General features: G+C 39.4%; 1 protein-coding gene across 1 annotated transcript in view; it reads right to left on the reverse strand.

Moving 5' to 3' along the window:
* Positions 1–10,543, reverse strand: part of LOC122805267 (mannose-binding protein A-like) — a 136,780-nt gene extending 126,237 nt beyond the window's left edge. Inside the window, exons 1-2 of the mRNA XM_044075356.1 lie at positions 10,449–10,543; positions 9,576–9,700 (exon numbers count right to left, since the gene is read on the reverse strand). The gene's annotated coding sequence lies outside the window, so the exon portion shown is untranslated. The remainder of the gene's footprint in view (positions 1–9,575; positions 9,701–10,448) is intronic.
* Between the last annotated feature and the right edge of the window lie 14,344 nt (positions 10,544–24,887).

Raw genomic sequence — 24,887 nt, forward strand, 5'->3', positions numbered from 1 at the left:
TCCAGCTACTTGTTCATATGTGCCATTCCTAACCTCTAGCAATGTGTTGGAGCCTTTTGCTTTGTCATGATTATACCCATGTTTGGAAAAACTGTACTAAAACTTAAATTTAACCAAAAAATAAAAATTAGAATTAAATTTAAAATTAAACTGTAAAACAGAGATCTTGGCCAATATTCTGGGGTTACCGACTATAGTTCTAAATTTAGACTTGCCATTACCATCTGTAAAACATTGGAAGCAAGCTTGGTTCTGAGAAAGATTCTGAGATGTCCGGCGCCTTCGGGGCAGATAGGAAGGTAGCCTGTCTGCCGTTCCTTCATCAGGGAGAGCGTACATTAGGTAGTAAAAAGTTAAATGCAGTTGGACATTGAAATGTTACCTTTTAATTCATTCAAAACAGAAAACAGCTTTTCTCAGAGCTCATAAAGATCTGTAACAGCTCTATATAGAGCTCCAGCTGCCCACAGGGCTAAAACAGCTCTTTTTAGAGCTAGCTCCACCACCGACTACACATGGAAATCTGTTCACCATTTAGGATAAAGAGTGAAAGGCTTTGTAAAAATGGTTATTCCTTCCCTCTGGGCAGGCATCACTCAGGATCGAAAACCCAAGAGGTCCACACCTATTTTTGTGGTTTTATGATCCTATTATGTAGGACAGATCAGGACAGACCAGAAACCAAAATAGCATCCATTACGCAGAATAAAAAGTGAACAAATTACAGTGGTTCAGTCATACATGCAGAAAAGAATTCGGTTAAGCAGATTTGGAAGACTGAGAAAGAAGGCAAGAAGAAAAGAAAATGCCCAGTGGAGAGATGGATGTATTGCCAAGAGAGAATAACCAAGACAGGCAGGGAGGACTGTTGAAAAAGGTCGGAGATTGGCTCTGTATAGAGAGAAGTGGTAACAGCTGACACAGGTTGACCCCTTGTAAAAATGAAAAAAAGGAGGTGGATGGTGGTGTTCAGAAGCCATGAAAAAAAGTGGATACCTCTGTAGTTAACTTATGACTAAAACTGGAGAACTGGAGTAAGTAAACTGACCTCTTTGCCTACAATGCTGGCAGAAATGTAAACAAGAGACGAGTTTAAGAAACAAGGCACTACCTAGCAGAACAAACCTGTTTACTCCAAGTGAAACGGTTAGTGTAAAATATTAACAAACCCCAGTCAGAGAAAGGCTGCAAGAAGTGCAAAAATGCTTAAGATGAGGGTGATAGGTGAATCAAAGAGAGATCCTATAGTGTAATTTTAGGAAGCTGAACAGTATTTCAGTATTTGACAGCTACCCGATGCCTAGGGTAGATGAACTCCTAAAGTTGGGGAGTTAAAGATTTTTGACCATACTAGATCTAACAAAGGGATATTGACAAATTCCTCTAACAGCTGATGCCAGAGAAAAGGACAGCCTTTTCAACTCCAGAATATTTATTCCAATATACTGCCCTTCCTTTTGAGCTACACAGCACCCCTGCAACCTTTGAGACTAATGGACAGAATCCTAAAGTCATGACCAATATGCTGCCTACTTAAAGTCATAATAAACTCCAAGGACCAGAACGCCCCTGTAGCTACAATGCAGGCTGTATTAGATTCTCTGTCACAGGCCAGGTTTACAGTCAATGTCTCCAACTTAAACATGACTGGTAAAATACGTATGCAATAGCTATATAACATATGAGGTCCTAGAGAAAGGGAAAAAATGGCTTATCCCCACACTTGGGAAGACATTCTTGGGGTTAGCTAGGTACTATCAAAAAAGTTTATACATCATTCTGCTTGAATAGTGTAACTGCTTACATCCCTGACAAAAATGGGAGATGCTCAAATGGATACTAGAGGCAGATAATTCTTCCTTCAACAGTTTAACTTCATTGTCTAGCCACAGAATTCAATAGACCCATCACAGTTTATACTGATGCATTACGGAGAGTTGAGAGAACACCCTATAAGCATTTTAAAAAGAGCAGCAAAATATATACAGAACAAATGGGTTTCATTTACAAGAAGAATCTCCTCAGACAACTTGTGCATGTTAAACTTTATGGAAAGGCAGGAGGCATACAAAACCATTCATGCAGGGATCATATTTGACATTAAAAAATGTTGGACTGTAATACGAGAGTTCAGATGTAGACAACTAGAAGAAAGGAGGCGAGACATTTTACAACCGAGCAATATGTATACAGATTCCATTGCATCTATAGCAAAGATATTGCTAAATGGGGACTCCTGCAGTTGGAACTACTCCGGCTTCTGCTGTGATGTCAATTTCTTCATCTGTCCACAGTGTGCATCCTACCACTCATCGCATGCACTTCATCTCCATCACAGCTAGCTTTCACAACTGGTCTGCTTTCCCTGCCCAGTTTCATTGGTCATATATAAACCTGGTTGCAACAATGTTTAGTACACCTCACTTTTTAACTGCTTTGGCATTGTTCTGTCACATTACCTCCTACATTAACTGCCATGATAGCCGTCTGGTCTGTTTTCATCTTCATCCTATGTGCCTTAATTCTGCATTCCATTTCTCCATCACTTACAAACTTCCTGTCCACAGTCTGTAATGTCACATTGTCTACATACAGCAGCTTTGTTGCTCTGTCCCATCCAACCTACAAGCCTATGAATATTCTTAGGAAACATTTTACCCCCAAGTCACTCAACATCTTGATCATATCCACTGTGACATCTTGAGTTTGCCGTTTTCCCTGACTTCATTTCCCTTAGTGCTGTTTTTACTTCTTCTAGTGTGGGTACTCCTTTTATCATACTCTGTGTATGGGGCAGTACAGTTTTTGTAGGATTTTCCTCATTCAGTACTCCTTCCAGCTACCTTTGATGTCCAAGTGTTGTCTGTTGACTATCTTTGTCTTTACTTTGTGATCTGACAGTTTGTGACATCTGCTGACTCACTTTCAGATAATGGCAGAGTACCTCTGAAGCCTTGTTCTTTGCTATTGCATCTGCTCTCAGCCTCTTTTAGATTAACCAAACTGAGAGAAAACTGGTTCGCTATCTCCCACTTTTCCCTGCACTCTCCAACTCCCTGAACTTCTGCATTCTACCACCAGTTTGTCTTATGTACCTTATTTCTATTCTTGGCTCTGCCAAGAATCTGTTCTGTAGTCTTCACACATGCTGTTTTTAAAGACACTGCCATTCTTTATTTGAATCCACCTATTTCTTCTTCCTAAGGTGCTAGAACCCAAAGTAGGTCCTTAAAGTTTTGTTCTTTTACTCGTCAACTTCCAGGTCTTCAGCCTAGTCTCTGTTCCCCTTTCCTTACAAGAAGGGGATCTACCTGAACTGCATGTTGACCACCCTTGTATGAGATCGTGCGATTTTCTCTCTCTTGGTGAATCGTGTATTGGCTACCATAAAGTCATTTGTCAGACAGAAGTCTAGAATGGTCTCTATCTGAATTCCCATTGCCTCACCCATTGTGAACCCAGGCAGTCCCATATCCAGTTCTATCTGTCCTGATATTTAATTTTACATTTGTTAACCGGGATGGTCTGACTGGACAAGGTCCATTTACAGGAGGTCCGGTGAGAAAAGCTCCACTTAATACAACAGAATGATAATACATAATGTAAAGACTGTTATTGAGCAGTATTTTGTACATAATAGAATAGTACGCAAAGAAAGATCACATCAGCAATATATACAAGTGAACATTAAGTTAGAAATATACAGACAGAGATCACACATTTCCAAATGTTAAGGGATACCATTTGTTGCTTCCATTTTTACAGAGGGTCTTAGCTGGAGAGAAGAGAGAAAAATTGTGATAGCCAAGAGCCAATAAGATGAGCCTTAGTCACAGAGGGAGGGAGATTATGTCAACATTTTGCTATACTGTGAGAAAATACAGCTTTACCTGCTGTGTTGTTGGCTGTGGAGATAGGAGTGATCGATTTGGAAATCAGTAGTTCCCCAAGGGCTGGAGTTTTCCAGGATATTTTAGGTTGTTATAAGCCATGACTAGTTGGTAGTAGGTTAATAACTGTGGGAGCTCAAGCCACTGAAGTTGCCCAAGAGGTATACAATGGTGTGTTCTAGAGGGGGAATTTTTTGCAAACTTGGTGATTTTGTTATAACATAAGTTTCTCCAGGTCAGATTTTTTTTTTTTTTTTTTCATAGGAGAGAATAGGTGCTGCATACATGAGTGTGGGTTTGAGGTAGGGTGACCCGAGCTTGATCTTATAGAAAGTCTTTGTTTGGGGTAAATAGAAGTAGTTTTGTTTTGTCGGGATTTAAGATAGTTGAATATCTCTGATCCACATTTCAGGAGGTAAAAATATTCCTGACCGAGATGCTGCAGGGTGCTGATATTTGGGGTGGAGCAGATCAGGGTGGAATCATCTGCATACTGTATGAGTAAAGCCTGTAGGGTAGAGGTATGTAGATTATTGATAAAGATAGAAAGAAAAAGAGGAGTGGACCGAGTATGGAACCTTGAGGTACACCAATGGTAGTAAAGATGATGCAACTCCTTGCCACTGGACAGCTTGTTGATCTGAAACTGTCCAAGTTTTAGGGGCGAAGGATAGAGAGGTAAGAGTATTTATTAGAATGGAATGGGAAACCATGTCAAATCCTTTGGAGAGGTCCAGGAATATAGCACATGCAAATCTTATTTCTATGTTGGTTAACCAGGTTTGTAAAACAGAGAAGGGCTGAGGTTGTGTTGTGGGTGGAAACCATGTTGTGTAGAGAAGAGATTGTTAGAGTCAAAGAAATGCATGACCTGAAGAGTGTATGCATTTCTCAAGTATCTTTGATAAAGGAGACAGAAATCACAGGACTTCCCACCCTTATGAAGGGGTATAATGCAAGAGATTTTCCATAGCTGAGAGATGTGGGATTCCTGTATGAAGTGGTTGATTAAGATTGAGACTGGGTAGGAATAGAGAGTCGGCAGCAATTTTTAGGAAATGAGCAGGTATACCATCTGCTGCAAGATTTGCAGGTTCAAGAGTTTTTTTTTTTTAAATTGTTGAGGTTTGGATAGGAGAGAATTTAAAGGGAGACTAGTTGTTGGTATGGATGAGTAGCTATTTTTGGAAAGTTGAGTGGATAGTGATTTAATGGATTCAATAAAGTGGTGATTAAATTGGGAGGCTATATCACCATTTGTTTTTGTAGAGGTGGAAGTGGGAGCTGGTGTGAAGGTTTTAGTAGGGCATTTATTGCATGCCAGAACTTTTGGGGGGTTATTGGAGTGTTTATTTTGTATATCTAGAAATTAGTTCTATTTATCAAGCTTTGTTTGTTATTTGACCAGTTTCCTAAGGTGTTGATAGCTTTGTTTGGATAGACTAGCATTATCTTTCTTCCAGGTTTTCCCTGCCTTGTCTCTGGTTTTTAATAGGGCTCTAGTGGATTTAGTAAGCAAAGGAGCAGTGTTGCTTAGCTCTAATTTTTCTTCAACTGAATCAAGGATGTCAATACGAGTGCTATTAAAATAGTCCACTGCTCGGTCTAGGTCAAGGCTGTGTAGTGGTTCCCAGTTACATTTTCCTAGCAAGACCAAGGCGCAAGGGAACCAGTCTGGTGGACCCCATGCCATAAACAAGTTATACAACAGAAGGAGGAAACTAGTTCAGAAAAAAAGCAAATCCCAAGAAGGAAAGACATCCCTGATCAGCATCAGTAAGAAACTAAGGTCCCTCATATCATCCAAGGCTAACTTTGAAAGAAAAATAGCTAAGGATTTGAAAGATAACAAAGCCTTCTTTCTTTAGCTATGTCAAGAATCTAAGTGGCAATTCGCAGATATGCTCCAAGTGAGTGCAAAATAGCACAAAATATACTGAACCTGTTGATATTGCCAACATCCTGGCAGGTAGTGCAAACTTCACCTCCCTCCCTATCACCTTCAAAAGGGCCCACAATAATACCAGAAAAGTGCAGTGTCCCAGAAATCACAGAAGCACAGGTGAAAACAGCCATTTCAAAAGTCAAAAAACACAACATCAATGGGGCCAGATGGTGTCCCAGGCTGCATCTTGCACGAACTACAGAATGAACTAACCCCCCACCTAAACATGCTGTTCAACCTCTTCCTCTCCACAGGCTATGTGCCGATAGAATGGTGCACAGCAATGGTTATTCCACTCCACAAAGGAGGGGCCACAACTGACCCTGGTAACTATTGCCCCATAAGCTTGACTAGGCTGGTCTGCAAGGCTATGGAGAGCGTCATCATGGAACTCATTAACAAAGACATTGAGAACCTCTAAACACTTGACCTGACCCAGTTCGGCTTTAAGGGCAGATCATGCCTACTAACCTGGTTAACTTCTTTGAGACAGCCACCAAGGCCATAGACAAGGGAAAGGTGGTTCACACAGCCTACCTTGATCTTTCCAAGACGTTCGACAATTCCTCACTCGGGTATTATAGAAAAACTCACCAGCTTGAACATAAACCCCTACATCACAAGATGGGTTGCCAACTGGCTTGCAGACAGAACTCACACAGTAAGAATAACAGGCTCCAAGTCGGATTCTACACCAGTCACAAGTGGTGTCCAGCAAGGCTCGGTTCTGGGACCCCTACTGTTCCGCATATATTTCTCAGGTACAGGCAAACACAGGAGGACTATGGCTAACCAAGTTCGCTGATTACTGCAAACTGGGAGCCATAACTGACTCTCCGGCTGACATGGACATCCTTCAAGAAGGCCTTACCGAGAGACACCTGGTGTCAAAGTCATGGCCTCAAACTAAATGCCAAACAATGCATAGTCATACCATTTGGAAAAAGCAAAACACCCACGAGTTACCACATAGGCGGCAGCCCCCTTAATACAGAAGGTGTAATAAGAGATCCGAGGACCCAGGTAGATAGTAATCTCTCCTTTGACAATCATATTGCCAAAGTAGTTAGGAAATCCTTCTATGTGACCCATCTAATTACTAAGGGGTTTGCATCCAGAAATAAAGATGTTATAGTGCCCCTCTACTAGTCACTCATCAGACCCATCAGATCGTACAATGCCCCATTTGGGATGTACCTCACAAGACACTTCCAACAGCTGGAAAGACCACAAAAGCTTCTCACCAAGAGGATTACTGGCCTCAAAAATATGCCCTATGCAGCCTGACTGAAAAAACTCCAGCTGTACTCAAGTAGCATATTGCTTACTCAGAGGTGATCTCTGCCCGACTTACAAAGCCATATCCAACTTAGAATTGATGGACATGCTCCACCTAAAGAAATCCAAGTTACTGCAAGCCATGTGCTCTAGTGAGCTAAAGCTCACCACAACAATAAACAGAATATGCTGGAGGGATAGATTCCTGTCACAGTGACTCCCCATGCTTTAGAACAAAATTCCAAACTACATTAGGCAGAACCCCTCACTAACTCTTCAAGAGAAGCCTTGACGAGTGGATGGGTAACAGAAAATACATCCCTGGGATCACTTCATTGGCTCTGCTTGACAAGAGGCTCAGTTAATCAACATGGCTGCAAAAGCTGACACACTCTGGCTAGGCTTAAAAATGCCCTCTGGCAGATAGCCTAGTACCTACCTATGAACCAAGTTCTAGAGGGTTAACATCACAATAATTTCTGACTTGTCTATATATGGTAGGTTTGGAGAAGTAGGGAGATGGTCACATCTCCAAGTCCATCAGGTAGACTACCTACTTGATAATTATGTCCAGGGTACTTAACTAATGTCCAATCTAGTATGGATTCCTTATGGGATTTTTTGTTTGCTCTAGTTGGTTCTTTAATTAGTTGAGAAAATTCATATAGGTTGATGTGGTTAGTGGGGTTTTTAAGAGTTACAGGCTAGCCAGTTTTTAGGTCACCTAATAAAATAGTTTCCTGTGGGAGATTATCTTTTGACCATTGTAGAATCTCCTCAATTATTGGAGTGTTGCTACCTGGAGGGATATATGCACAGAGAATATTGAGGCTCTTTAACAGTAGGACAGAGCCTACGATCTCAGCAGTATTACATTTAGGTAGAGAAGTTAGTAGAGGTTGGAGAGTTTTTTTTTTTTTTTTTTTTAAATATACATGCAATTGAAATACCCTCCACTTTCTTTCCTGTTCTATCTAGCATTAGGATATTATATCCTGGAGGGAGAATTCCTCCAATCTGTGTGCTGGGTTTTAGCCAGGTCTCCATTATGGAAGGATGTCAGGGGAGTAAGGAGTTATGAATGCGTGTAAGTTTGTTTGATATACTGCGTGAGTCAAGATTGAGTAGATTTGCAGTGCGTTTGTTTGGGGGTATAATATTGCTTGGCCCTGGATTTGTGTGAATATCCCCAGAGGTAAAGAGGTATTTCTTTAATGAAAGTTGAAGCTTGGTAGTGTGTAGAATATCTATGTGGGGTTTACTTGATGTTTTTCTAGTGTAGCATAGTGAAACATACTTGTTAAATAAAAGTTCTGTTGTCACTAAATAAAGAGGGGACTATAGGAAAGCTTGTGTGTGTAATAACAGGTGTGAAGGTATGTGTTGTATGGTAGATAATGTGTGGTAGTGGTGTGTTTGTGTGCAAGGATGTAACATAGGTTAGAGTTCTGAGGGTTAGTAGGAAAAGTGAAAGAATGGCCTACATAGTTTGGGTTTGTGGTATTTGGATGCAAGTGGTAAATTAGAAATGTGATTAGGGTGGTTGCAGGTGAGTGCCTGTAGGGAGTGGTGAGCTGATTGGGGGTTAGAATAAATGTAGAAGTAATGGGGGCAGGGTAGGGGAGTGGAGTGAGCCAAGTGTAGCAAGGCGAACGGAGTGGGGCTCAGCCACCACCAGATGACAGACAGTGAGGTCTAATCAGGGATAGCAGCAAAAAACAGCCAGATTGGGGTAAATTCAGTATATCTGCTTCTCTGTAGTGCAGTGGTAGACTGCTGGCAGTGTGTTGCCACCTGGTGGCCAACCTTACTACAGTCAGAAAACTAAACTGTGCGTATGCTCATTTGCCCTGTAATACAAATAAGGAGCAATTCACTTTTTTTAAAAAGCAGATAGTTAGATTCGGAGTGTGGATAAATTGCAATAGAAAGAGCACCTACAGTTTAGAAAGCTGTGCTCTTTAGTTTGGTTTTGGAGATGCTTCAGGCAGGTCTTTCACAAGATATTTTGCTGAGCGAGTCTGTTGGGCCAGAATGACCACAGAGTGTTTAACCCGTCGAGAAAAGCTGCCAAACATAAGAAGCAATAAATACAAAAGGTTAGATCAGACCTAGCAAAACCATGAAAAACAGAGATTCAAGTGAGTATAATACAGACAAGAAATATCCAGTGTAGCAATAACAGTATTCCCAGTTGACCAAGTCATGAAAGCAGAGCACTAAAAGTAAATGCAGTAGGTTGTACAGAAGTAGCAAATATTACCAAAGACACAGTTAAGCCCTGTAATCAGAATAGAAAACAATTCTAAAAAGAAACCGTAATGGAGCACTAGAAGTAAATGCAATAGTTTTTACAGCTAAAACAACTTTAGCAAGTGCCGTTAACTCTGCACTGACTGACAGACAGTGCTTAGTAGTACTATAAATAGCAATAAATAAAAACAGTATGTCATACACAATACCTTCTAAAGCCAGAGATCACACAGGCAGGGGAAAGTAGAAGCCTCCACGTGGAATGCAGAGAAAGCTAGAAGGATTTTAAAGATGGCGCCACAGGAACAAAGGTTGGAAAGAAACAATTAAAGCCCTGTAAGCAGAACAGAAAACAAACATTCTTAAAAAACTATAATGAGGCACTAGGAGCAATTGCAATAGATTGTACAGATAAAGCAACCTTTAACAAACACAGGTAACAGAGCCCTATAAGCAGAGCAGAAGACAATTCTGCTTCAACTGTAATGTAGTACTAGAAATAAAACACAGTAGCTTGTACAGATAAAGCAACTTTAGCAAGCACAGTTAACTCTGCACTGACAGTGCTTAGTAGTACTGTAAATAGCAGTAAATAAAACAGCATGTCATACACTGTACCTTTCTAAAGCCAGAAAACACACAGGCAGGGAAAAGTAGAAGTTTCCATATGGAATGCAGAGAAAGCTAGAATGATTTTAAAGATGGCACCACAGGAAGGAAGGCAAAGAGTCAGGGGAAGGGTTGGAATGAAAAGTGAAAGAAACAGATAAAGCAGCTTTTAACAAACACAGTTAACTAAGCCCTATAAGCAGAACAGAAAACAAACATTCTTAATGAGTCACTACAAGCAAAATTGCAATAGACTGTACAGATAAAACAACTTTTAACAAGCACAGGTAACTACGCCCTATAAGCAAAGCAGAAGACAGCTCTGCTTAATCTGTAATGTAGTACTAGAAGTAAAATGCAGTAGCTTGTTCAGATAAACCAACTTTAGTAAGCACAGTTAACTCTGTCTTAACAGGCAGTGCTTAGTAGTACTATAAATAGCAATAAATAAAACAATATGTCATACACAATACCTTCTAAAGCCAGAGATCACACAGGCAGGGGACAACAGAAGCTTTCATGTGGAATGCAGAGAAAGCTAGAATGATTTTAAAGATGGCACCACAGGCAGGAAGGCAAAGTTAAATAGTCTGGGGGAGGGGTTGGAAAGAAAAGAAAATGAAAGAAACTGGGGGAGGGGTTGGAATAGAGACTGGAGATGGATATCCCAGTGGCCTAACTGGTTGGAACCAGTACTGACAGGGTCAGGTTAGCAGTGTGAAACCAGCACTGAAACAATTAGAAAGGAAGCAACTGTGAAAATCAGAGCTGTAGGAATGAGAGCAAGCCAGAGATGGAAATGTTGCAGATAAAAGTTTAAAAACAGGAGACAAAGGGAGCAGAAGATGTACTAGGGGTTAAACAGCACTCTAGAGTGTGGTTGGCAACATTCAACCTACATATACTGGAACTATTGAGAGTTAAAACATTAAACTAAAAACTATTGGTACTATTAGTTAAAACAGCAAGGAATGTGGTAGAATGCTGGCAATGTGTTGCCGCCTGGTGGCCAAAGTAAGTTACTACAGCCAGAAAACTAATGTGCGTATGCTCATCTGCCCTGTAGTAATACTTTAAATAAGGAACAGTTTACTTTTTTAAAAGCAGATAGTTACAGATTTGGAATGTGGATAAATTGCAATAGCAGGAACACATACAGTTTAGAAAGCTGCGCTCTTTAGTTTGGTTTTGGGGCTGCTTCAGGCAGGTAACTGAAGCAGATTTACACTCTTTCACAAGGTATTTTGCTGGGCGAGTCTGCTGGGTAGGGGATGACCACAGACTGTATAACCCGTCGGGAGAAGAGTTTAGAAAGCTGTGCTCTTTAGTTTGGTTTTGGAGCTGCTTCAGGCAGGTAACTGAAGAAAATTTACACTCTTTCACAAGGTAGTTTGCTGGGCGAGTCTGTTGGGCAGGGGATGACCACAGAGTGTTTAACCCATCGGGAGAAGCTTCTAATGCCAGAGAGCACACAGGCAGGGGAGAGTAGAAGCTTCCATGTGGACTGCACAGAAAGCTAGAAGGATTTTTAAAGATCCTATTTTAAAGATATTAGCATTCAATTTCCTCACTAGCAACACCAACACATGTTGTCCTGTTTCATCTAGGAGATCCTGCAATTGCTGCCTGAATGCACTGTTTTCCATGCCATCAAACCATACTGTAAAGCATAGACTGAGATTATGAACACTGACATATTTTTACACTGGAGTCCAATTGCCATGAATTTGTCAATAATTGTGATGACACCCCTCACTGTCTCCAGAAGACCATCCCTTACCACAACTGACCAAATCACCTTTTCTAGTCTATCCTGCCCCTTAGTAGTGTAGTAGGCTCTGTATCCCATGCCAAGCAGCTTTGTTGCATTTCCCTTCCACTTTGACGTCTGGATACACAGGATGTCCAATCTCCTCCTTAACATCATGTCATCCACATCCAAGCTATGTCCTGTCAGTGAACCTGTATTCAGTGCAGCTGTCCTTAGTTAATTTGTATCAGGTTGATTTTTTTTTTGTCCAACTTTTGCACAACAACAGACCTCTCAACTGTACAAATAAATTCACCACTGTGTGTGCATAGTCCATAAAAAACAGGAGTCAAATTAGCACTTTCAGTCCTTATAGGTTAGTACTAAGCTAACTGCCCTTCAAGGCCATTGTAAGTATAGCCAATCATTGCTTGTGAGACTCAAACCCTGCACCTTGTGTTTGTAAAGCAAATACCTTTACTATTAGGCTACCTTCTCAACCCTTTATTATCAGAACTTCTCAACTGTCCCTGTTTTGGAGGAATGTATCTATTATCAGGCCTGATTTAACCCTGCACATGATGTATCATTTTTGCAGGTTATGTCCCTATTTTCAGGCTTGATTTACCCCTTCAGACAATTTTCTGAATCTCACTCATGATCTGTGATTTTTTAAGCTGTCTAGTATATAGAAAACTACACTATATGACCAACACACTAGTGACTCCAATAATTTAAAGGAAGAAGACACAAACTGTAGATCTCCCATTTTCAGAAGCAAAAATAAATGACCTTGCAGGGTAGAATTTTGGAATACAGTTAAAGTCTACAGATTTTACATTGGCTCTTTGATAATGTGCTTTTGTTTTTCCATCATTTTTGTCATTTTGTTTTTTAAACGTGTTTCTGACTAGTATCCCATAATCCTACTTAAAGTTGAAAGAGTTATGTGCTATTCAGCATTTAAATATTATGCTTATCAGATGTCAAGATTTTGAGTAGGATGTACCTACTTTTCAAGGGCCTTTGTACCTATTTTCAATGTGTGCAGGTTGAGAGGTATGCTCAACAGAGCTACCCCAGGTAATTCAGGCTGGGCAACTGGACAACTGTAGGCTAGCAACTCTATTAACTTAAATTGCTGGTCTTTATGGGAGACACACACACACACACACACACACACACACACACACACACACACACACACGCACGCACGCACGCACACACACACGCACGCACACACACACACACACACCATTTGGAGCTGATTTCCTCTCTTTCAAGCTCATATTAATGTGTTTCTTCACATTTTCATTCTTTACTTTTACTCTACAGGATGTAGTGCCTCCACCAGTCATTCCTTTTATGTACTGATTTTTTTAAACATAATCCGTAAAAAAGTGGTTTTCCCTATGGCAATGTCATGGAAAGTTCAGCTAAATGTTATCCTTCATAACATTACCACAGGGACAGTGTGGGTATGTGTCCATGCATTTTAGTAAACACATCACCATGAGTGCAGATGGCATTGCTCATTAAAGCCTATGGATGCACACCCCATGCTATCCCTACAGTGACATTACCAAAGGATACAGTAGAAGCATGTGAGGCTATTTTAAATAAAAATGTTATGATGCTTTTTATTTAGAAACCATTCGCATAAAACAGGTACAATAGAAGACAAACTACATTATGGACTTTAGCTATGAAGTTCCATAATGTACGTGTAAAAAACAAGGTAACACTTTAAACATAAATATGTTAAACCGATCCAGCCCTAGTCTTCAGCTATATAGCTCCCACTGCTCACCTGCTTTCCTGTAACAAGCAGGACTGTAGCTAGTTTTTCTGGCACCCTGGGCCATTTACCAATCTCACATCCTTGTAGGCTTTAATTATGAAGGGCAAACAAAAACAAAAGTATTCCTCTCTTTAAACTGTAGCTACAAATGTAACAAAGTTGCCTTGCTGCAGCTAAGTACAACCCACGTAGTGCTGGGCTCCTCAGTCTTGACTAAAAAGGCAGTTCCAGCATTCATTTGTGAATGCTGGTAATGCACTACACCACATATGGAGCACTGGTTGCACCCGGGGTGGCTGCTATTTCCCCCACCCTAGCTATACCTCTGGTAAACAGCCACTTCCTAAATGTCGCCATTTGCTTCTTATGAGTTCATAGTACTTTTTCATTTTCCACCATTTCCCTTTAAAGCACTGTGTAAACATCTCTCTCAGGTCCTATCAGCGCTCTTTCCTTCTACTACCTTAGTACTGATTCAGTCATAGGACTTGGCAAAGTTGCTGTAACAAAGCCCTTCTCTGTTAAATGCAGCCTCTTAGTTTTAATTCTGCAAGACAAACAATGTTAAAGAATCGAATCAATGTAGCATACAGAAATGCTTTCATAGCTTTCTATGGGATAAAAAAATGAAACTAATAGTTCTGGAATTGCCTAACGTATCCATATGTGAGGTATAACTGTTATGCTTGATCAAATGCATAAATACTGTCCAAAGCAAGGTGTTTTATCTTGTTTCCTACAGTACCTCTTTGAATTGTTCTCCCCAGAGTTAAATTGAAAATTGGACTCCTCATTTGGCTATTCTTTATTAAACAAGCAATCATTTATAATTTCAGTGGTAATTTAGCAAGGCTGTGACCATCCCACCAAAAAATGCTGTGTTTAACTTGTCATTATGATGTAGTGATGAACCCGTAAAAAAGGTGAGACTTGTCATGTCTACAGCTATTGGGATTTGGCTTTATTAGCCTGAATACCTTGATAAAGACTTGTAAAAAAGTAGAAAGTCAGGAGCATTCAGAAGCCATGTAGTTGAAACATCTGTAAAGTCCTTAGGGGGTAATTTCCTATTGGCCTCTGTTAAACCAGGTTTAAAGTATTACACACAGCAAAGATTCTGGTTTGCCAGGGTCTTTTTGATGTTTTTATAAAATTCTTAATACCATATACAACAATTAACAGAGGCAATCAGTTAAGACTTTTTTTCCATCAGCCCTTTATAAGAGATTCATGCTGCCGTCTTTGTGTTGGTTTACAAAAGAGTTGTGTTTGGATCTATCCTGCTGCCTTTGTATTGATTTTGTGACCTTCCAGAAACAGACTGGGGACATGATGGGTATCTCACAATCTTCTGCCTTGGGCATACTGCAGCAGTTCCTGAATGTACTCTTGGCACATGTGGATCAATACATCTATTTCCTGATGTCACCTCAGGACCAGGCCAGGACTATGTGTGCCTTTTATGGGCAAGCATATTTCCCTGAGGTACTCAGTGTGATATAATGCACCTATTTTGCAATTAGAACCCCTCCTGGACCACAGGGGGACTGGTACTGCAATAGGAAAGGCTGCCTTTGCATCACTTGCCAGGTTGTGTTTGATGCATGGGAGTGCATTATCAGGTTTACTATCAAATGTCTGAAAGTTAGTTTACCATTGTTCAGATGGCTGAAGGTACTGGTGCAAAATTTGAAAGTGCTGAGTTGAAATTACATTGCCTCCATAATGTCGAGATGCAGCTTGCATTCGTGGTTTTGAGCATTGCTGTTTACAATTGGAATGCACTACAGTGGAGATCAGGAAAATTGTGGTGCAATCTTGGAGTTGGAATATATCCTTAGCAGGAGGTATGGGGGATGCAGTCCCCACATGGAGGGTGCAGGAGGCTTGCAAAATAAGTGTAGGACATCTCCGGACCTCAAGGTAATTTGGGTAATGTTGATAATGTCGACTTCAACATTATCAACATTACCTTGTTCATTGGTGTGAGGAAATGCCGGTGTAATTTTCGTTTATTTGGTTCAAGTAAGTCATTACCTGAAGAAGAAATTTCCAAATTTCGATAGTAAACAGCATCACCCACATCTCTGTTTAGAATCCTGGCAGTGCACATGGTTGCCAGATCTGGCAAACTAGCTCACTCTACCAACTCTTCCTGCATGGTAGGATCTCCAATTGTTATCTTGTTGGTAAATGGAAAAAAAAAAAAAAAAAATATATATATATATATATATATATATATATTTTTTTATAATGAATTTAAGTAGTTATTTATGTTAAACTGTATTGTCTGTTTTGTCCCCTCCCCCCTTTTTCTCTTTTTCTTTTTCAAGTGATACTAGAGGCATGGCTCATGATTCCAGTGAGAAACCCAAGTGGAGCTGCATAGGAGACATATAACATCCCTGTCCCAGACCATTATTGTAATTAGTGGGGTCTTTGGCCTTTTGAAGAGCCATTTCAGGTGCCTGGATAAGTCTGGGAGTGCCCATCAGTATGACTCAGCCACTGCATAATATGATCATGTTCCGGTCTGATGGTGACATGACCCATGCTGTCACTGCAGCTCCCTATTCCAGTCCCACTACAATTAATGATAACCAGCCAGTAGCAGTGGTAAAGGACCCCATGTGACATGCTTATGCATGTCATTCAGCTACGCAGGTAAAGAGGTGGCATCTGATTCACAGCTATGGACAATGACATTCAGGTTAGTGTTTCCTTAATTGTAAAAACACGTAGAGTATAATTGTTACATCTGGTGATATCTGTGGGCTGTGCTGTGTGGTGCATGGTCTGCTGTCACACTTTTCCTCTGACTTTCTCTCTCATCTTAAAATATTTTTTTATTATCTGTTATAATAAGTCATGTTGTTGCTATGCCTGAGTGCTCACTGATTCCTGTTCAGTGATGCTGAAAGGCATTAAATAGAATATAATTCACATTTTTGTCTGCTTTAATGATTACTTAATTATACAAACGTAAGCAATATTGACAACAGTGAAATAGTCACTATGTAAAGTATTGCAAATGTATATAACACTTTCTTTATATATGCCATTTTTTTAAGTAATTCTTTTGTACTGTACATCAGATTAATTTTATGTGTCATACAAAATAAATTCTGACTTCAGAAACTATCATCATTTGTGCAGAGTGGAAGGTGGGTGGCAGCAGTGTACATTTACATGTCAGGATATTCATTTTAATGTGTATCATTTGTTTATGATATATTTCTCCTAAAATGTTTGCTCATTAACATTTTGATATTTTAGATACCTGCCACCTGTAGGAATCTAATCAATGTAGCATTGTTTTTTGTCAAATGCTCATTGATAGTGTACATATCAGTTTAACAGGGCTGAAATGCATATATTTGCAAACTCTGTCTCCCCATCCAAACCCCCATTTCAACTAAACAAAAAGCTGTGTCAATGAAGATGATTCTGGGTAGTTCAAGATCAAATGAGTGATATACATCTGTTGATAAGCTAGTTGATGGTGCAACTGATTTGGAGGAGGGGCTACCCTGAGAACCATAATGCGAGTTAGTTCTATGTCGTGACCTTCTTGATGCAGGTGATCCTGTTGTCACTGACCTGAAGCTGCTGCATGACTGTGATTGTGACCTTGAATGTGAGGTTCTGCTAGGTGTAGATGACCATTGACATGGCCTGTGTAAAATGTGTTTGTTCACTTTGACTACTGACATTATTGTCTTGAGAAGCAACAGTAATATCATATTCCCCCCATGTCCTGATAGTAGTCTACCTTCTGCCCTTTGCAAGACTGACTCCAGCTTGACTCTAGTATGTCCTAACTAGAGTACAAATGGAGGTGGCCACTGATGTTTGGTGTCCCATCGTACTATGTATCAGTGTGTGACCATGGCATTATCCTGTCTCTGCCATTTCAAAGTAGTGCTGGAAATCATCATGCATACCCTGGAGTACTCTGACCTTTGCCAGCTGACTCTCTGTGGCAGTGCTTTGAGCCCTAACACTGCCACAGGATGTTTCCTGTTGGGTAGCCAGTGCTTTACATGTTTCCTGGGGTAGCTGTAAGAAATATCTGTGCCTGGATCTCCTTTGTAAAGGTGCTACTGTGGACACTGTTGCATTTGAATGCATGCCATCATCTTCAGTGGTACTGTGGGTTTCGAGATACTGCTCTATAGGTGCAGGGGTGTTCCTCAAGTACCACCATAAATGGTATGTCAAGTTGTACATGACTTTTAGTTGCACTGTCACTTTCTGCAGAGTTACTAACATGTTGTAGAGTGAGAGAATCTGCCATTAAATTTGGGGATTACCTGCCACTTCCCTCAGGCTGCCTCATAAATATTTATTTTAACATTATCCTCATCAACAGCAACACTCAGTTTACTGCCAACATAATCCAAATTTATTGGTATAGTTGAACTGTTTGTTACTGATGTTGACTGTAAAAAAATAATAAAAAGCATTAATAATAATAATAATGCAACAGCATATAGTAAAGTACGCTTACAAGGGGGTGAGTGGGACTCTTACTATGCACATTGCCTTCATTTATATTATTTGATGATGTACAAGGCTCACCTAATCATAGTTAATTGTAATGTGTTTAATGACATCAGTCCTTGTTAGCATTCAATTATGTCTATATACATGTGTGTTACAGATTTTAAACCACCCTTTATGAAAAGATGAGTGTTGCTGCTGTGGCTGCAAACATTGGTTAGATGCAGCAGTGTCCACACCACCTCTAATTATTCCTGTTCCACCATTTTCTGTGTCATAGTCATCGCCATGGATGGACAGAAGGTATTCATCATCTGGCATTAGCTGACTAAGATTTGGAGCCCTCCCCCGGTGGTGGTACATGAAGTTGCCGTCTGCCTAGCCTTGCTTCTAGCACATGCTACCATGTAATTTGCCCTTTCCTTGCACTGTGCCAGTGCTCAATTTATGCCACTAGTTGCATCAAATTCAACAACAACTTGATCTAAGCATTGTTCCTCTCAGCTTGTCTGGGTCCCACCCTTACCAAAAAGAATGTTCCCATATGTCTTGAGAGCTGCTACGAGGATACAATTTTCATAATGGCTGAAATTATCCTTCCTGTGCTTTGATCCCTTATTCTCCATCTGTACTACATGTTAAATAAATAAATAAATAAGGCCACAGTCAGAAATTATGATCGCAAGGTTTGGATGTAATAACCTTTTAAACTAGAAAACACTGGCCAACTACAACTCACAATGACTGTTACTTAACGCAAATCAATATGACTACCTAATAGAAATCTCAACATATCCATGCAAAATTGTAATGTTACCTACAGTTCATTCAGTTTATGAATGCAATCACATTTGTCACAAAAAATGCATCCTTGGTCAATCCTCTGCCATTGTCATGTACTTATAGTATTGCCATTTGTTATTCCTTGCTGTCACTAACAAAAAATCAGATTCATCACACATGCCTGTTCATGTCCTTAGAACAGTAAAAGCTCTGTAATAAATTATTGCATTTATACCCACGTATGCACAATCAGTAAATTATACCAGAGTAATGATTATTTACTGTCATCAGTAATCATTTCCACTGCTGCTGACATGCAGGGCTGGTGTTAGTATTTTGGAGGCCCCCCAGCAAATGTCAAGTCAGGGGCCCCCTAGGCACTTCCAGTCTAAGTATCACCCTGTCACTGCCACCCTTACAAAGCAACCTTTTAGATCGTGCTGCAAACTTTTAGGAGTAGTACACACAGACTGATCTGTAGCTACAGTGCTCCATCATTACAACAGGCCTGAGTACCACACTGTGTTGGCCCATCGCACAAAGGGACATTCATAGTTACTGGCATTTAGTTGCTACAATGATACATTACAACAACTCTATGTTCAGGACTGGGCTTAAGTGAAATGGTGCTTTAGTTCTGCTGTTTCATTCTACACACACACACACACACACACACACACACACACACACACACACACACACACACACACACACACACACACACACACACACACATGTACCTCTAGTACTCCCCCCTGTTTTCCTCCATATTAGGCTCCCCACATCATGCACATTATGTTTTCCTTCCTTTTCTCACGTTTTTCCTTATTCTTCAGCTTTTTCATTAAGCAGTAACTTTCTATATGCTCTGAATTGCATTTTAAAGTTTTTTATACAACTTTTTCATCCAATGAAAACTTGAACATAAATTATAACTAAGATGATTAAGGTGATTGTAAGGAAAGTGAAAAAAATAATTATTACAGTAATGTTTTCTATTTTCTTGATCCTAGACAGTATACCTCCCCTACACAAGTGATAATAACCTTCTTTATATACCTCTGAGCTCTGTGAGAAAAGTAAAAGAAACATTGACCACACGATCCTCAGCCCAAACACAATCTATAATGACCTCCTGTGCACACCTCTAAGGTTGCACTGTAAAGACAATTAAAGAAGTAATAACCAGACAGGCATGTTACAAAATATCAAGATAAGATAACTGGCTGTGGTTGGGGGCCCTCCCTGGAACAGGGGTCCCCAGCAACTGCAGGGTTCGCTGGTGCCTAAAACCGGCTATGCTGACATGAAATGCAACTTCAAAATGAGAGAAATTTACCAGTCAGTCAATGCTATCATAACATACATACATACATCTAAGTTCACTGCAAATGAGCCTTAAATCAATATTAAAATAATTGTGTTTCTTATTAAATAATAATTTTAAAAATATTTCCGTACTGTAGTATGGGTGTCCTACTAAATTTGCCACATATCTTGGCTATTTTCAAATTAACGTGGCAGTGCTCAACTTACTGGCAAAAATTCAGGGCCATTTACTTGTGTTACATGCAAATTAGGCTAATTTATATGCATCTCTATGGATTGTAATAATGCACAAACATGTCCTGAGGTGTATCAGCGAATTTCAGCATTTCAACGATTGTGACTGCATGTCCAAGATTGCATTAATTATTTCAAATTGATACTGACATGCTGCAGATGGTTCAGAAGTGTGCAGCTATCCCATGCTTTAAGCAGGAATGCACGAATGGCCCTAGATTAGCCAAAATTAGAATACAGGGAAAAAAATGGAGTTTTCTGAATGTCAGGTTTGCAGCAATCTGAAGTGTAATTCCTGCCCATCTAACATTTTGTGTCATACCCTAGCAACTCAAACAAATCATAACATCCTAAAACTTAAAAATAAGACACATAGTGACATTTATCCCCCATGTGAGACTTACTGGTGTTAGGGTACAAAACAAATAACTTTTATCAATAAGTATTATCATACAAATTATTAATCATATATTTCCATTTTAATGAAACATGGAAGGGAAAGGTCGGTGGTATCCTTTAAAAAAATCAGTATGTGACAAAGCAGTTTTGGTTATACCAAACTTGCTAATAGTATCAATCAATAACTTTTGTAATGACCATGCTAGCAAAAAGGGTTTGGTTAAGGTGATGTCACACGCTACAGGGAGTGGTTCTAACCCTGATTAATACATCCCTGACTATACTTTTTTCATTCTTATTCTGGCTCTTTGAAAGGTGGCAACTCCTATGAAGGCATGAGGCCATGCTTCTAGCTGGTTTGATAAGGAGAACTTGGCTGTGTTTTACCTTTTGTATGATTTATACCCAGAAATCAAGGACTGCACAAGAAATACAACCTAGAAAATTATCACTATCTAATAGGGTGACCACCTGCCAACCCTGACAGGTATAACATGCTCTGGTGAGCAGTGCCATCACAGGTATGATGACCTGCAAAAGCATAGGGCTGACTAGCCGGCCGTGTGGGTAGACCAGGTTGTGACAGTGAGAGCTCTATAATATTGGGTTTCTTAACTGAATCATATTAGGAAATGGTTAACAAGTTTGCATAAGTACAGGTATTTGCAAAGAGAGATCTGTGTACCTGAAAATATTACTCATAATGCTACTATGAAATGCATAGGATATCATGAGCATGTTTGTAATCATACATGCATCTTTTGAGCAAAGAGAACAAAGAGGCATATCAGTAATGTGTTAACAGATTTTAATAATGTATACAAATGTCACATAAGTATATTAAAACAATAATCTGTACATGTAATTCTGTAAATCATGTACTAGGTTTCAGGTACAAGTAATGGTGACTGGATTTGTAAAATAATGAAATGCAAATTGGAATTACACATTTATAATTTGTTGCCATTGCAAGAAAATAGTTATAAAGTTATAATGCAGCCAGTTTTGTAGGCCAGTGAAATATAACTAAAACTGTTACTTAACATACTTGTTTGTTCAAAATGTATTTATAAATGTATGTACAACATGGCTGATGTCTCACACACCACACGCTAGTTAGACTGCAGGATGGAGGAGGGGAGTGGGAATTCTTACTCCAACTGAATGACTAGTGCAAACTTTCTGAATGGATATTTTCCCAGACTAGAAGCCATCTTAAATATCTAGGAATAAGACTGGTGACAAATACAGATGGAATTTCCCAACCCGTTTCATGGGAACACAATCAAGTTTGAAAATATGAGCTATTTAAAATACTTGATTACACATGTATAATTGGGATAATGTCAGAATATTAATAGCCAATGAATCATAATTCAGCAATAGACGAATACAAACATGACACAATCAGATGAGTGTGTGTGTGCATTTTCAGGGAGCTGAGTGTGGTACTCTATAATGAACAACTGAATACTAACTCCTCATACACATAAAAGTACTTTTAAATGCTTGGTTCAACTCCCAAGGTTATTCATTAATATTGAACCGAGGCTCATATTCTTTCCACAGATGTAAGGGAGGCTCACTGTTACAATAAAATGTCATCTCATGGCTTAGTCCTTTTGAAATCATTACAAAGAAAATCACATGGTTTCTGTCCCTAATTTTTAGTCTTTAAGCTTCGGTTGACTTGGATTCATACATTAATTAAAACAGCTATTTAAACATTGTGTTAAATGTAGAAACGGTTTACTTACCTCAGATGTAGCAGGATTCCCTTCCAGTGTTCTAACACAGCATTAGCAAACTACAGTGCTCTTTCTGATTCTTGCACAAGCTAAAGGTCTGTTTGTATTAGCTGGCAAACATATTGACTTAAACAAATAGCACAGTTTCTAATTAACCAGAAAAATAACAAGTACAGATGACAAAGATGTGTCCTAAGATATAGCAAGAAAAACCTGGAGTCAAAAAAATAACAAAAGTGTCATTATAGTTCACAGTTCTTGATAATTTTTGTAGACTGATGTAGAAAAACATTACTAAATTATTATTCCTGATAATAGAGGAGGTGACATTATTTTAAAGACTGAAATTGCTGAATATAATTTTATAAATTTATTTTATGCAAATTATTGTTCCAGGTTTAAATGAACATTCACTGAAACCTATTCTAAGGAAATGTAGTCCATCCCCTAAATTCAATAAGGCTTACACGGAGCTAATCTCCATCTAAGCTTAGTGTTACGGCTCAAACACATAGTTTGGAGCCTTTGAGATCCAGGAAACAGTGCTGGGGGTGTACACGAGCCTCCCAGCACTATTCCAGCATGGATGTGATGGAATAATGCAAATCACCTCATTTGCTGGTGAAAACCATGCAAATGAGGTGACTTTACGATCCAGCAAGCAGACAGGCAAAATAAAAACGGGGCCATGACAACCTAAATTAAAGCATTATTATGTTCATTACGCATGCCAATGGCCAAAGCTATGGCCATTGGCATGTCAAAGTGGTGCAAAGTGTTAAAATCAAAAGTTTTTATATGAGCAGATAAGGGCTGTTTAAGCAGAGTGCAGAGGCACTTAAACATGTGATCCTGCAAAAAATAAAACAATATCTTAAAAAGGCAAATATAAATGTTAAAATCTCTAATTACATAATACTGACCAGCATGCAGGCTCATAACCGTGGCAGGTAACAGTGGTTGCTAAGGACATAGGTCTTATGTAGTGCTGTAACTAGGGCATAGGTAATTACGTATATGCAAATTAGCTAAGTTTACAGAATAGTAAAATGGGCCACAGTGTCTGCAGGTACCTAACTGTGTAGGGGCTATAATGCAGTGGTGTAGGCAGAAGAGGCAGCTGACATGATAATGGGGTGTGTCATGCTTGGTGTAAACACATTGGAGCTTACAAACCTATCAGTGTCCATGGACACTGAAAAGAAGATCTGTAAATGGAATGGAATGCTGGGTGTGTGCGACAGGAACTGCAACACACCCCATGCATTGTGTAAGTACCGTACAACACTTTACATTAACATAGTGTCCTCAGGCACACACTTCTAAACCTCTTAGAGCAACGCAGTACTAAAAGTGGGGCAAAATGCCAGAGATAGGGATATTTTTTAAATATTGCTCTTACAAACTTAGAAAGCTGATAGAATGACAGGTTTTGAGATATATATATATATATATATATATATATATATATATATATATATATATAATGGTTGTATTTTTATTTTCCACTGTATTTGTATCATGAAATAGCTATATAGAACTGTATAGCTGAAAGATTCACTGGTGACTTAGCTTAGTGGTTTGACTTCCAGCTTTGCATGCAGTAGTTCATTGTTTGAATACCAAGACAGGCCATGCAGCTTTTACATGGGAAGCATTGTTAAATATTTTTTTATTTAATAATGTAATAATTGATGTTTGTTAACCAAGGTAGTGTAACTGGTCCAAATTTCCAGTGTCAGTGGATATATGATGTGAACCCATCCATGTAAACACAAGTGTCCCATACATTACAGTCACACCCCAAGGTAATATAATCAAAGCACACAGGGGTACGTCATGTAATGTAAAACATATACACTAATAATATGTCAGTAATGAGTAATTAATGTCCAGTTAGTACATTTATTTAAATGAAAACTGAGCAATGCTTAGCATACCTCAGCACTGCTTAGCTGGTTTGAGCATTGCTTAGATGTTTAATTATAAGCAGCATTCATAGGTTCATAGGTGTGTACTATGCTAATGGCCCTGGGGCCTTTACAAGCCTAGCCCATAAGATTACCTTGGCATTGTGCCTCCTGACCTTAGTTCCTGGTGCCTCTGTCAAGTAAAGCCACTGGAGTGATCCCTGGGGTGAATTTTCTATTTCCCACCCATTCATCAAGATTTATCTTGAGGATAGCCAGTGAGGTACTCTCTTGACATGTATGGGAAGTCTATTCCATAGCATGGGCAGTCTCTGAGTTATGAACCTGTCCCTACAGCATGTTCTGTTGATTGTGGTAATGAGGTTGAGGTCCCTGGATAAAAAACCCTTAGTAATGTGATGTGCCACATAGAAGGACCTGACCACAGTGGCAAT

Source organism: Protopterus annectens, chromosome 6.part1 (genome assembly GCF_019279795.1).
Source record: "Protopterus annectens isolate FY-2018-M chromosome 6.part1, PAN1.0, whole genome shotgun sequence".
NCBI classification, from domain to species: Eukaryota; Metazoa; Chordata; order Ceratodontiformes; family Protopteridae; genus Protopterus; species Protopterus annectens.